The 11,890-nt window shown below is 46.0% G+C and overlaps 5 non-coding genes across 5 annotated transcripts; all 5 read left to right on the top strand.

Annotated features, from left to right (window-relative positions):
• The first annotated feature begins 903 nt into the window (after nt 1–903).
• On the top strand, nt 904–975 carry TRNAH-GUG (transfer RNA histidin (anticodon GUG)). Its single transcript has one exon. It is a non-coding gene; the product is annotated as a tRNA-His (tRNA).
• A 2,398-nt stretch (nt 976–3,373) lies between these two features.
• On the top strand, nt 3,374–3,445 carry TRNAH-GUG (transfer RNA histidin (anticodon GUG)). Its single transcript has one exon. It is a non-coding gene; the product is annotated as a tRNA-His (tRNA).
• A 2,398-nt stretch (nt 3,446–5,843) lies between these two features.
• On the top strand, nt 5,844–5,915 carry TRNAH-GUG (transfer RNA histidin (anticodon GUG)). Its single transcript has one exon. It is a non-coding gene; the product is annotated as a tRNA-His (tRNA).
• A 2,159-nt stretch (nt 5,916–8,074) lies between these two features.
• On the top strand, nt 8,075–8,146 carry TRNAH-GUG (transfer RNA histidin (anticodon GUG)). Its single transcript has one exon. It is a non-coding gene; the product is annotated as a tRNA-His (tRNA).
• Nucleotides 8,147–10,544: 2,398 nt separating this feature from the next.
• TRNAH-GUG (transfer RNA histidin (anticodon GUG)) lies at nt 10,545–10,616 on the top strand. Its single transcript has one exon. It is a non-coding gene; the product is annotated as a tRNA-His (tRNA).
• Nucleotides 10,617–11,890: the final 1,274 nt, after the last annotated feature.

An 11,890-nucleotide genomic window follows, 5' to 3' on the forward strand; every position in this document is an offset into this window, starting at 1 on the left:
AGGAGCATTGGTCATGCATCCCTGCATGAGGGTGAGACAGGGAGGAGATATGATCCCCGTATGAAGCCGAGAGAAGGAGGAGGCGTGAACGTGCATCCATGTATGCGGGCGAGACGGGAAGGAGCATTGGTCATGCATCCCTTCCTGAGGGTGAGACAGGGAGGAGATAAAATCCCTGTATGAAGCCGAGAGAACGAGGAGACATGAACGTGCATCCATGTATGCGGGCGAGAAGGGAAGGAGCATTGGTCATGCATCCCTGCATGAGGGTGAGACAGGGAGGAGATAAAATCCCTGTATGAAGCCAAGAGAACGAGGCGGCATGAACATACATCCTTGTATGCAGGTGTGACATGGAGTCATCATGAACATGCATCCCTTTATAAGGACATAACATGGAGGACGCATGAACATGAATGCCTGAATTTTATGGTGGTGGCCTTCGGGTGATTTGGCACGTGCAATTGGTGAAGAGCACTTCTCCTGCGCAAAAAAAGAAATGTACTATTAGCACCCCGGAGGGAGCCTCTGCACTTCTTATAGGGAGAAAACTCTGCAATGGAAGGGGACAGGGTCAATAACAGCTGTAAACTCTCACAAGACCATCACTGCTCTCACACTTTCCTGCTCTCAGGCTGGCGGGCCATTATCGGCCCTGGCTGCCGCACCATTGCCAGGTTTGTGTAACTATATTATTTCTAATTGGCTCCACTTTGATGACTTTCATTTGGATTCTGACTTGATTATTGAGATCTTAAATAAGTGACTGGGGATCAGGTGTCCACTTATTCTCATGGATAACATCACAACCAACCTTTAATTCAAACATGAGTCATGACATCACAGATGGATTACAGCTTATGATAGAGGTGGAACGTCACATTGTAGTAGCCCAAGTAGCTCGCCGTGATCGTATAGTGGTTAGTACTCTGCGTTGTGGCCGCAGCAACCTCGGTTCGAATCCGAGTCACGGCATTGCGGTGTGGCAATGTCACGGCAGTTGGGCAGATATTTTAGAATTTCCATTAATACATTGGCAATCTCTGTGGAGGACTGAAACAATTCGATATGTCCTGTTACTGTTATGAACCTTTTGTTTCTTTAATGCTCTTTGCACACTTTTTCATCGGGTGACTGTAATGTATTTCAACCAAATCTAATTAAGAGCGCATTATGTGGTGACATTTGCAGTACATGAAACATTATAACACTGCCATTTACGTCAATAACCACTAGCTTGATTAAGACATATGTATTGCAGCGACAGTATTTCCCAGTTACAAATGGGAATAAAAACAACATCCGCGAGGGATTGAACCAACGACATTTAACTGATGTTGCCAATGGAGCGCGTTACAGAGAGCGCGAGGTCCCGCCTTTACAGTCACACGCTGATGATAATACAGATGTTTAAATAAACAGGCAAATCTGTGGACTTGTGGTCTTTCTACATTGGGACTCATAGTCTAGTCCTAGGCTATTGTAGGCACTGGAGTATCTTTTAGTGGAATGAGAGGCATTCTGTAGTCGCGTGAAAGGACCTTTCAAGTCAATCTGATCTGTATTGTCCTGTGAAAAAAAGCGTTCTTAGACACAGTGAGGAGTTTTTGGGGATAATGGGAAAATCATTTCCAACTAAATGACAGGAATTTCTTCGTCCAATCATGAGGTGTGCTAGGCTTTTTTATACTGTGGCGGAAAGAGAGAGAGTATAACAGTCATTATAAATAAAGGGCCAAGGAAGTTACAGTTTATGGAAGGAACAATTTGCACATAGTTTTAGAATGTGGTCAGGAGGAGGACAATGTGCTTACACATATGAAACATTAGAAGGTAGACATTATGGAAGTACATATATTTCTTTATTTTTATTGTATTTGGGGAGAGGGGGTTAATATAGCACGTCCAATGTGGAAAAGTGCTTTCAATAGCACCTTGCAGGTGGGTGACATCTAGAGCTGTGCAGTAGCCACCCATGCCCCAGACGTCAAAGAGAACAAGAAGTTACACATGTTGGAAGTGAGGGTGAGACATTGAGGAGATATGATCCCCGTATGAAGCCGAGAGAAGGAGGAGGCGTGAACGTGCATCCATGTATGCAGGCGAGAAGGGAAGGAGCATTGGTCATGCATCCCTGCATGAGGGTGAGACAGGGAGGAGATATGATCCCCGTATGAAGCCGAGAGAAGGAGGAGGCGTGAACGTGCAGCCATGTATGCGGGCGAGACAGGAAGGAGCATTGGTCATGCATCCCTGCATGAGGGTGAGACAGGGAGGAGATATGATCCCCGTATGAAGCCGAGAGAAGGAGGAGGCGTGAACGTGCATCCATGTATGCAGGCGAGAAGGGAAGGAGCATTGGTCATGCATGCCTGCATGAGGGTGAGACAGGGAGGAGATATGATCCCTGTATGAAGCCGAGAGAAGGAGGAGGCGTGAACGTGCATCCATGTATGCGGGCGAGACAGGAAGGAGCATTGGTCATGCATCCCTGCATGAGGGTGAGACAGGGAGGAGATATGATCCCCGTATGAAGCCGAGAGAAGGAGGAGGCGTGAACGTGCATCCATGTATGCGGGCGAGACGGGAAGGAGCATTGGTCATGCATCCCTTCCTGAGGGTGAGACAGGGAGGAGATAAAATCCCTGTATGAAGCCGAGAGAACGAGGAGACATGAACGTGCATCCATGTATGCGGGCGAGAAGGGAAGGAGCATTGGTCATGCATCCCTGCATGAGGGTGAGACAGGGAGGAGATAAAATCCCTGTATGAAGCCAAGAGAACGAGGCGGCATGAACATACATCCTTGTATGCAGGTGTGACATGGAGTCATCATGAACATGCATCCCTTTATAAGGACATAACATGGAGGACGCATGAACATGAATGCCTGAATTTTATGGTGGTGGCCTTCGGGTGATTTGGCACGTGCAATTGGTGAAGAGCACTTCTCCTGCGCAAAAAAAGAAATGTACTATTAGCACCCCGGAGGGAGCCTCTGCACTTCTTATAGGGAGAAAACTCTGCAATGGAAGGGGACAGGGTCAATAACAGCTGTAAACTCTCACAAGACCATCACTGCTCTCACACTTTCCTGCTCTCAGGCTGGCGGGCCATTATCGGCCCTGGCTGCCGCACCATTGCCAGGTTTGTGTAACTATATTATTTCTAATTGGCTCCACTTTGATGACTTTCATTTGGATTCTGACTTGATTATTGAGATCTTAAATAAGTGACTGGGGATCAGGTGTCCACTTATTCTCATGGATAACATCACAACCAACCTTTAATTCAAACATGAGTCATGACATCACAGATGGATTACAGCTTATGATAGAGGTGGAACGTCACATTGTAGTAGCCCAAGTAGCTCGCCGTGATCGTATAGTGGTTAGTACTCTGCGTTGTGGCCGCAGCAACCTCGGTTCGAATCCGAGTCACGGCATTGCGGTGTGGCAATGTCACGGCAGTTGGGCAGATATTTTAGAATTTCCATTAATACATTGGCAATCTCTGTGGAGGACTGAAACAATTCGATATGTCCTGTTACTGTTATGAACCTTTTGTTTCTTTAATGCTCTTTGCACACTTTTTCATCGGGTGACTGTAATGTATTTCAACCAAATCTAATTAAGAGCGCATTATGTGGTGACATTTGCAGTACATGAAACATTATAACACTGCCATTTACGTCAATAACCACTAGCTTGATTAAGACATATGTATTGCAGCGACAGTATTTCCCAGTTACAAATGGGAATAAAAACAACATCCGCGAGGGATTGAACCAACGACATTTAACTGATGTTGCCAATGGAGCGCGTTACAGAGAGCGCGAGGTCCCGCCTTTACAGTCACACGCTGATGATAATACAGATGTTTAAATAAACAGGCATATCTGTGGACTTGTGGTCTTTCTACATTGGGACTCATAGTCTAGTCCTAGGCTATTGTAGGCACTGGAGTATCTTTTAGTGGAATGAGAGGCATTCTGTAGTCGCGTGAAAGGACCTTTCAAGTCAATCTGATCTGTATTGTCCTGTGAAAAAAAGCGTTCTTAGACACAGTGAGGAGTTTTTGGGGATAATGGGAAAATCATTTCCAACTAAATGACAGGAATTTCTTCGTCCAATCATGAGGTGTGCTAGGCTTTTTTATACTGTGGCGGAAAGAGAGAGAGTATAACAGTCATTATAAATAAAGGGCCAAGGAAGTTACAGTTTATGGAAGGAACAATTTGCACATAGTTTTAGAATGTGGTCAGGAGGAGGACAATGTGCTTACACATATGAAACATTAGAAGGTAGACATTATGGAAGTACATATATTTCTTTTTTTTTATTGTATTTGGGGAGAGGGGGTTAATATAGCACGTCCAATGTGGAAAAGTGCTTTCAATAGCACCTTGCAGGTGGGCGACATCTAGAGCTGTGCAGTAGCCACCCATGCCCCAGACGTCAAAGAGAACAAGAAGTTACACATGTTGGAAGTGAGGGTGAGACATTGAGGAGATATGATCCCCGTATGAAGCCGAGAGAAGGAGGAGGCGTGAACGTGCATCCATGTATGCAGGCGAGAAGGGAAGGAGCATTGGTCATGCATCCCTGCATGAGGGTGAGATAGGGAGGAGATATGATCCCCGTATGAAGCCGAGAGAAGGAGGAGGCGTGAACGTGCAGCCATGTATGCGGGCGAGACAGGAAGTAGCATTGGTCATGCATCCCTGCATGAGGGTGAGACAGGGAGGAGATATGATCCCCGTATGAAGCCGAGAGAAGGAGGAGGCGTGAACGTGCATCCATGTATGCAGGCGAGAAGGGAAGGAGCATTGGTCATGCATGCCTGCATGAGGGTGAGACAGGGAGGAGATATGATCCCTGTATGAAGCCGAGAGAAGGAGGAGGCGTGAACGTGCATCCATGTATGCGGGCGAGACAGGAAGGAGCATTGGTCATGCATCCCTGCATGAGGGTGAGACAGGGAGGAGATATGATCCCCGTATGAAGCCGAGAGAAGGAGGAGGCGTGAACGTGCATCCATGTATGCGGGCGAGACGGGAAGGAGCATTGGTCATGCATCCCTTCCTGAGGGTGAGACAGGGAGGAGATAAAATCCCTGTATGAAGCCGAGAGAACGAGGAGACATGAACGTGCATCCATGTATGCGGGCGAGAAGGGAAGGAGCATTGGTCATGCATCCCTGCATGAGGGTGAGACAGGGAGGAGATAAAATCCCTGTATGAAGCCAAGAGAACGAGGCGGCATGAACATACATCCTTGTATGCAGGTGTGACATGGAGTCATCATGAACATGCATCCCTTTATAAGGACATAACATGGAGGACGCATGAACATGAATGCCTGAATTTTATGGTGGTGGCCTTCGGGTGATTTGGCACGTGCAATTGGTGAAGAGCACTTCTCCTGCGCAAAAAAAGAAATGTACTATTAGCACCCCGGAGGGAGCCTCTGCACTTCTTATAGGGAGAAAACTCTGCAATGGAAGGGGACAGGGTCAATAACAGCTGTAAACTCTCACAAGACCATCACTGCTCTCACACTTTCCTGCTCTCAGGCTGGCGGGCCATTATCGGCCCTGGCTGCCGCACCATTGCCAGGTTTGTGTAACTATATTATTTCTAATTGGCTCCACTTTGATGACTTTCAATTGGATTCTGACTTGATTATTGAGATCTTAAATAAGTGACTGGGGATCAGGTGTCCACTTATTCTCATGGATAACATCACAACCAACCTTTAATTCAAACATGAGTCATGACATCACAGATGGATTACAGCTTATGATAGAGGTGGAACGTCACATTGTAGTAGCCCAAGTAGCTCGCCGTGATCGTATAGTGGTTAGTACTCTGCGTTGTGGCCGCAGCAACCTCGGTTCGAATCCGAGTCACGGCATTGCGGTGAGGCAATGTCACGGCAGTTGGGCAGATATTTTAGAATTTCCATTAATACATTGGCAATCTCTGTGGAGGACTGAAACAATTCGATATGTCCTGTTACTGTTATGAACCTTTTGTTTCTTTAATGCTCTTTGCACACTTTTTCATCGGGTGACTGTAATGTATTTCAACCAAATCTAATTAAGAGCGCATTATGTGGTGACATTTGCAGTACATGAAACATTATAACACTGCCATTTACGTCAATAACCACTAGCTTGATTAAGACATATGTATTGCAGCGACAGTATTTCCCAGTTACAAATGGGAATAAAAACAACATCCGCGAGGGATTGAACCAACGACATTTAACTGATGTTGCCAATGGAGCGCGTTACAGAGAGCGCGAGGTCCCGCCTTTACAGTCACACGCTGATGATAATACAGATGTTTAAATAAACAGGCATATCTGTGGACTTGTGGTCTTTCTACATTGGGACTCATAGTCTAGTCCTAGGCTATTGTAGGCACTGGAGTATCTTTTAGTGGAATGAGAGGCATTCTGTAGTCGCGTGAAAGGACCTTTCAAGTCAATCTGATCTGTATTGTCCTGTGAAAAAAAGCGTTCTTAGACACAGTGAGGAGTTTTTGGGGATAATGGGAAAATCATTTCCAACTAAATGACAGGAATTTCTTAGTCCAATCATGAGGTGTGCTAGGCTTTTTTATACTGTGGCGGAAAGAGAGAGAGTATAACAGTCATTATAAATAAAGGGCCAAGGAAGTTACAGTTTATGGAAGGAACAATTTGCACATAGTTTTAGAATGTGGTCAGGAGGAGGACAATGTGCTTACACATATGAAACATTAGAAGGTAGACATTATGGAAGCACATATATTTCTTTATTTTTATTGTATTTGGGGAGAGGGGGTTAATATAGCACGTCCAATGTGGAAAAGTGCTTTCAATAGCACCTTGCAGGTGGGCGACATCTAGAGCTGTGCAGTAGCCACCCATGCCCCAGACGTCAAAGAGAACAAGAAGTTACACATGTTGGAAGTGAGGGTGAGACATTAAGGAGATATGATCCCCGTATGAAGCCGAGAGAAGGAGGAGGCGTGAACGTGCATCCATGTATGCAGGCGAGAAGGGAAGGAGCATTGGTCATGCATGCCTGCATGAGGGTGAGACAGGGAGGAGATATGATCCCTGTATGAAGCCGAGAGAAGGAGGAGGCGTGAACGTGCATCCATGTATGCGGGCGAGACAGGAAGGAGCATTGGTCATGCATCCCTGCATGAGGGTGAGACAGGGAGGAGATATGATCCCCGTATGAAGCCGAGAGAAGGAGGAGGCGTGAACGTGCATCCATGTATGCGGGCGAGACGGGAAGGAGCATTGGTCATGCATCCCTTCCTGAGGGTGAGACAGGGAGGAGATAAAATCCCTGTATGAAGCCGAGAGAACGAGGAGACATGAACGTGCATCCATGTATGCGGGCGAGAAGGGAAGGAGCATTGGTCATGCATCCCTGCATGAGGGTGAGACAGGGAGGAGATAAAATCCCTGTATGAAGCCAAGAGAACGAGGCGGCATGAACATACATCCTTGTATGCAGGTGTGACATGGAGTCATCATGAACATGCATCCCTTTATAAGGACATAACATGGAGGACGCATGAACATGAATGCCTGAATTTTATGGTGGTGGCCTTCGGGTGATTTGGCACGTGCAATTGGTGAAGAGCACTTCTCCTGCGCAAAAAAAGAAATGTACTATTAGCACCCCGGAGGGAGCCTCTGCACTTCTTATAGGGAGAAAACTCTGCAATGGAAGGGGACAGGGTCAATAACAGCTGTAAACTCTCACAAGACCATCACTGCTCTCACACTTTCCTGCTCTCAGGCTGGCGGGCCATTATCGGCCCTGCTGCCGCACCATTGCCAGGTTTGTGTAACTATATTATTTCTAATTGGCTCCACTTTGATGACTTTCATTTGGATTCTGACTTGATTATTGAGATCTTAAATAAGTGACTGGGGATCAGGTGTCCACTTATTATCATGGATAACATCACAACCAACCTTTAATTCAAACATGAGTCATGACATCACAGATGGATTACAGCTTATGATAGAGGTGGAACGTCACATTGTAGTAGCCCAAGTAGCTCGCCGTGATCGTATAGTGGTTAGTACTCTGCGTTGTGGCCGCAGCAACCTCGGTTCGAATCCGAGTCACGGCATTGCGGTGAGGCAATGTCACGGCAGTTGGGCAGATATTTTAGAATTTCCATTAATACATTGGCAATCTCTGTGGAGGACTGAAACAATTCGATATGTCCTGTTACTGTTATGAACCTTTTGTTTCTTTAATGCTCTTTGCACACTTTTTCATCGGGTGACTGTAATGTATTTCAACCAAATCTAATTAAGAGCGCATTATGTGGTGACATTTGCAGTACATGAAACATTATAACACTGCCATTTACGTCAATAACCACTAGCTTGATTAAGACATATGTATTGCAGCGACAGTATTTCCCAGTTACAAATGGGAATAAAAACAACATCCGCGAGGGATTGAACCAACGACATTTAACTGATGTTGCCAATGGAGCGCGTTACAGAGAGCGCGAGGTCCCGCCTTTACAGTCACACGCTGATGATAATACAGATGTTTAAATAAACAGGCATATCTGTGGACTTGTGGTCTTTCTACATTGGGACTCATAGTCTAGTCCTAGGCTATTGTAGGCACTGGAGTATCTTTTAGTGGAATGAGAGGCATTCTGTAGTCGCGTGAAAGGACCTTTCAAGTCAATCTGATCTGTATTGTCCTGTGAAAAAAAGCGTTCTTAGACACAGTGAGGAGTTTTTGGGGATAATGGGAAAATCATTTCCAACTAAATGACAGGAATTTCTTAGTCCAATCATGAGGTGTGCTAGGCTTTTTTATACTGTGGCGGAAAGAGAGAGAGTATAACAGTCATTATAAATAAAGGGCCAAGGAAGTTACAGTTTATGGAAGGAACAATTTGCACATAGTTTTAGAATGTGGTCAGGAGGAGGACAATGTGCTTACACATATGAAACATTAGAAGGTAGACATTATGGAAGCACATATATTTCTTTATTTTTATTGTATTTGGGGAGAGGGGGTTAATATAGCACGTCCAATGTGGAAAAGTGCTTTCAATAGCACCTTGCAGGTGGGCGACATCTAGAGCTGTGCAGTAGCCACCCATGCCCCAGACGTCAAAGAGAACAAGAAGTTACACATGTTGGAAGTGAGGGTGAGACATTGAGGAGATTTGATTCCCGTATGAAGCCGAGAGAAGGAGGAGGCGTGAACGTGCATCCATGTATGCAGGCGAGAAGGGAAGGAGCATTGGTCATGCATCCCTGCATGAGGGTGAGACAGGGAGGAGATATGATCCCCGTATGAAGCCGAGAGAAGGAGGAGGCGTGAACGTGCAGCCATGTATGCGGGCGAGACAGGAAGGAGCATTGGTCATGCATCCCTGCATGAGGGTGAGACAGGGAGGAGATATGATCCCCGTATGAAGCCGAGAGAAGGAGGAGGCGTGAACGTGCATCCATGTATGCAGGCGAGAAGGGAAGGAGCATTGGTCATGCATGCCTGCATGAGGGTGAGACAGGGAGGAGATATGATCCCTGTATGAAGCCGAGAGAAGGAGGAGGCGTGAACGTGCATCCATGTATGCGGGCGAGACAGGAAGGAGCATTGGTCATGCATCCCTGCATGAGGGTGAGACAGGGAGGAGATATGATCCCCGTATGAAGCCGAGAGAAGGAGGAGGCGTGAACGTGCATCCATGTATGCGGGCGAGACGGGAAGGAGCATTGGTCATGCATCCCTTCCTGAGGGTGAGACAGGGAGGAGATAAAATCCCTGTATGAAGCCGAGAGAACGAGGAGACATGAACGTGCATCCATGTATGCGGGCGAGAAGGGAAGGAGCATTGGTCATGCATCCCTGCATGAGGGTGAGACAGGGAGGAGATAAAATCCCTGTATGAAGCCAAGAGAACGAGGCGGCATGAACATACATCCTTGTATGCAGGTGTGACATGGAGTCATCATGAACATGCATCCCTTTATAAGGACATAACATGGAGGACGCATGAACATGAATGCCTGAATTTTATGGTGGTGGCCTTCGGGTGATTTGGCACGTGCAATTGGTGAAGAGCACTTCTCCTGCGCAAAAAAAGAAATGTACTATTAGCACCCCGGAGGGAGCCTCTGCACTTCTTATAGGGAGAAAACTCTGCAATGGAAGGGGACAGGGTCAATAACAGCTGTAAACTCTCACTAGACCATCACTGCTCTCACACTTTCCTGCTCTCAGGCTGGCGGGCCATTATCGGCCCTGGCTGCCGCACCATTGCCAGGTTTGTGTAACTATATTATTTCTAATTGGCTCCACTTTGATGACTTTCATTTGGATTCTGACTTGATTATTGAGATCTTAAATAAGTGACTGGGGATCAGGTGTCCACTTATTCTCATGGATAACATCACAACCAACCTTTAATTCAAACATGAGTCATGACATCACAGATGGATTACAGCTTATGATAGAGGTGGAACGTCACATTGTAGTAGCCCAAGTAGCTCGCCGTGATCGTATAGTGGTTAGTACTCTGCGTTGTGGCCGCAGCAACCTCGGTTCGAATCCGAGTCACGGCATTGCGGTGAGGCAATGTCACGGCAGTTGGGCAGATATTTTAGAATTTCCATTAATACATTGGCAATCTCTGTGGAGGACTGAAACAATTCGATATGTCCTGTTACTGTTATGAACCTTTTGTTTCTTTAATGCTCTTTGCACACTTTTTCATCGGGTGACTGTAATGTATTTCAACCAAATCTAATTAAGAGCGCATTATGTGGTGACATTTGCAGTACATGAAACATTATAACACTGCCATTTACGTCAATAACCACTAGCTTGATTAAGACATATGTATTGCAGCGACAGTATTTCCCAGTTACAAATGGGAATAAAAACAACATCCGCGAGGGATTGAACCAACGACATTTAACTGATGTTGCCAATGGAGCGCGTTACAGAGAGCGCGAGGTCCCGCCTTTACAGTCACACGCTGATGATAATACAGATGTTTAAATAAACAGGCATATCTGTGGACTTGTGGTCTTTCTACATTGGGACTCATAGTCTAGTCCTAGGCTATTGTAGGCACTGGAGTATCTTTTAGTGGAATGAGAGGCATTCTGTAGTCGCGTGAAAGGACCTTTCAAGTCAATCTGATCTGTATTGTCCTGTGAAAAAAAGCGTTCTTAGACACAGTGAGGAGTTTTTGGGGATAATGGGAAAATCATTTCCAACTAAATGACAGGAATTTCTTAGTCCAATCATGAGGTGTGCTAGGCTTTTTTATACTGTGGCGGAAAGAGAGAGAGTATAACAGTCATTATAAATAAAGGGCCAAGGAAGTTACAGTTTATGGAAGGAACAATTTGCACATAGTTTTAGAATGTGGTCAGGAGGAGGACAATGTGCTTACACATATGAAACATTAGAAGGTAGACATTATGGAAGCACATATATTTCTTTATTTTTATTGTATTTGGGGAGAGGGGGTTAATATAGCACGTCCAATGTGGAAAAGTGCTTTCAATAGCACCTTGCAGGTGGGCGACATCTAGAGCTGTGCAGTAGCCACCCATGCCCCAGACGTCAAAGAGAACAAGAAGTTACACATGTTGGAAGTGAGGGTGAGACATTGAGGAGATATGATCCCCGTATGAAGCCGAGAGAAGGAGGAGGCGTGAACGTGCATCCATGTATGCAGGCGAGAAGGGAAGGAGCATTGGTCATGCATCCCTGCATGAGGGTGAGACAGGGAGGAGATATGATCCCCGTATGAAGCCGAGAGAAGGAGGAGGCGTGAACGTGCATCCATGTATGCGGGCGGGACAGGAAGGAGCATTGGTCATGC

The sequence above is a fragment of the Ambystoma mexicanum genome, assembly GCF_040938575.1.
Source record: "Ambystoma mexicanum isolate Mex_15411 chromosome 12 unlocalized genomic scaffold, UKY_AmexF1_1 Mex_chr12_unloc.1, whole genome shotgun sequence".
Lineage (NCBI taxonomy): Eukaryota > Metazoa > Chordata > Amphibia > Caudata > Ambystomatidae > Ambystoma > Ambystoma mexicanum.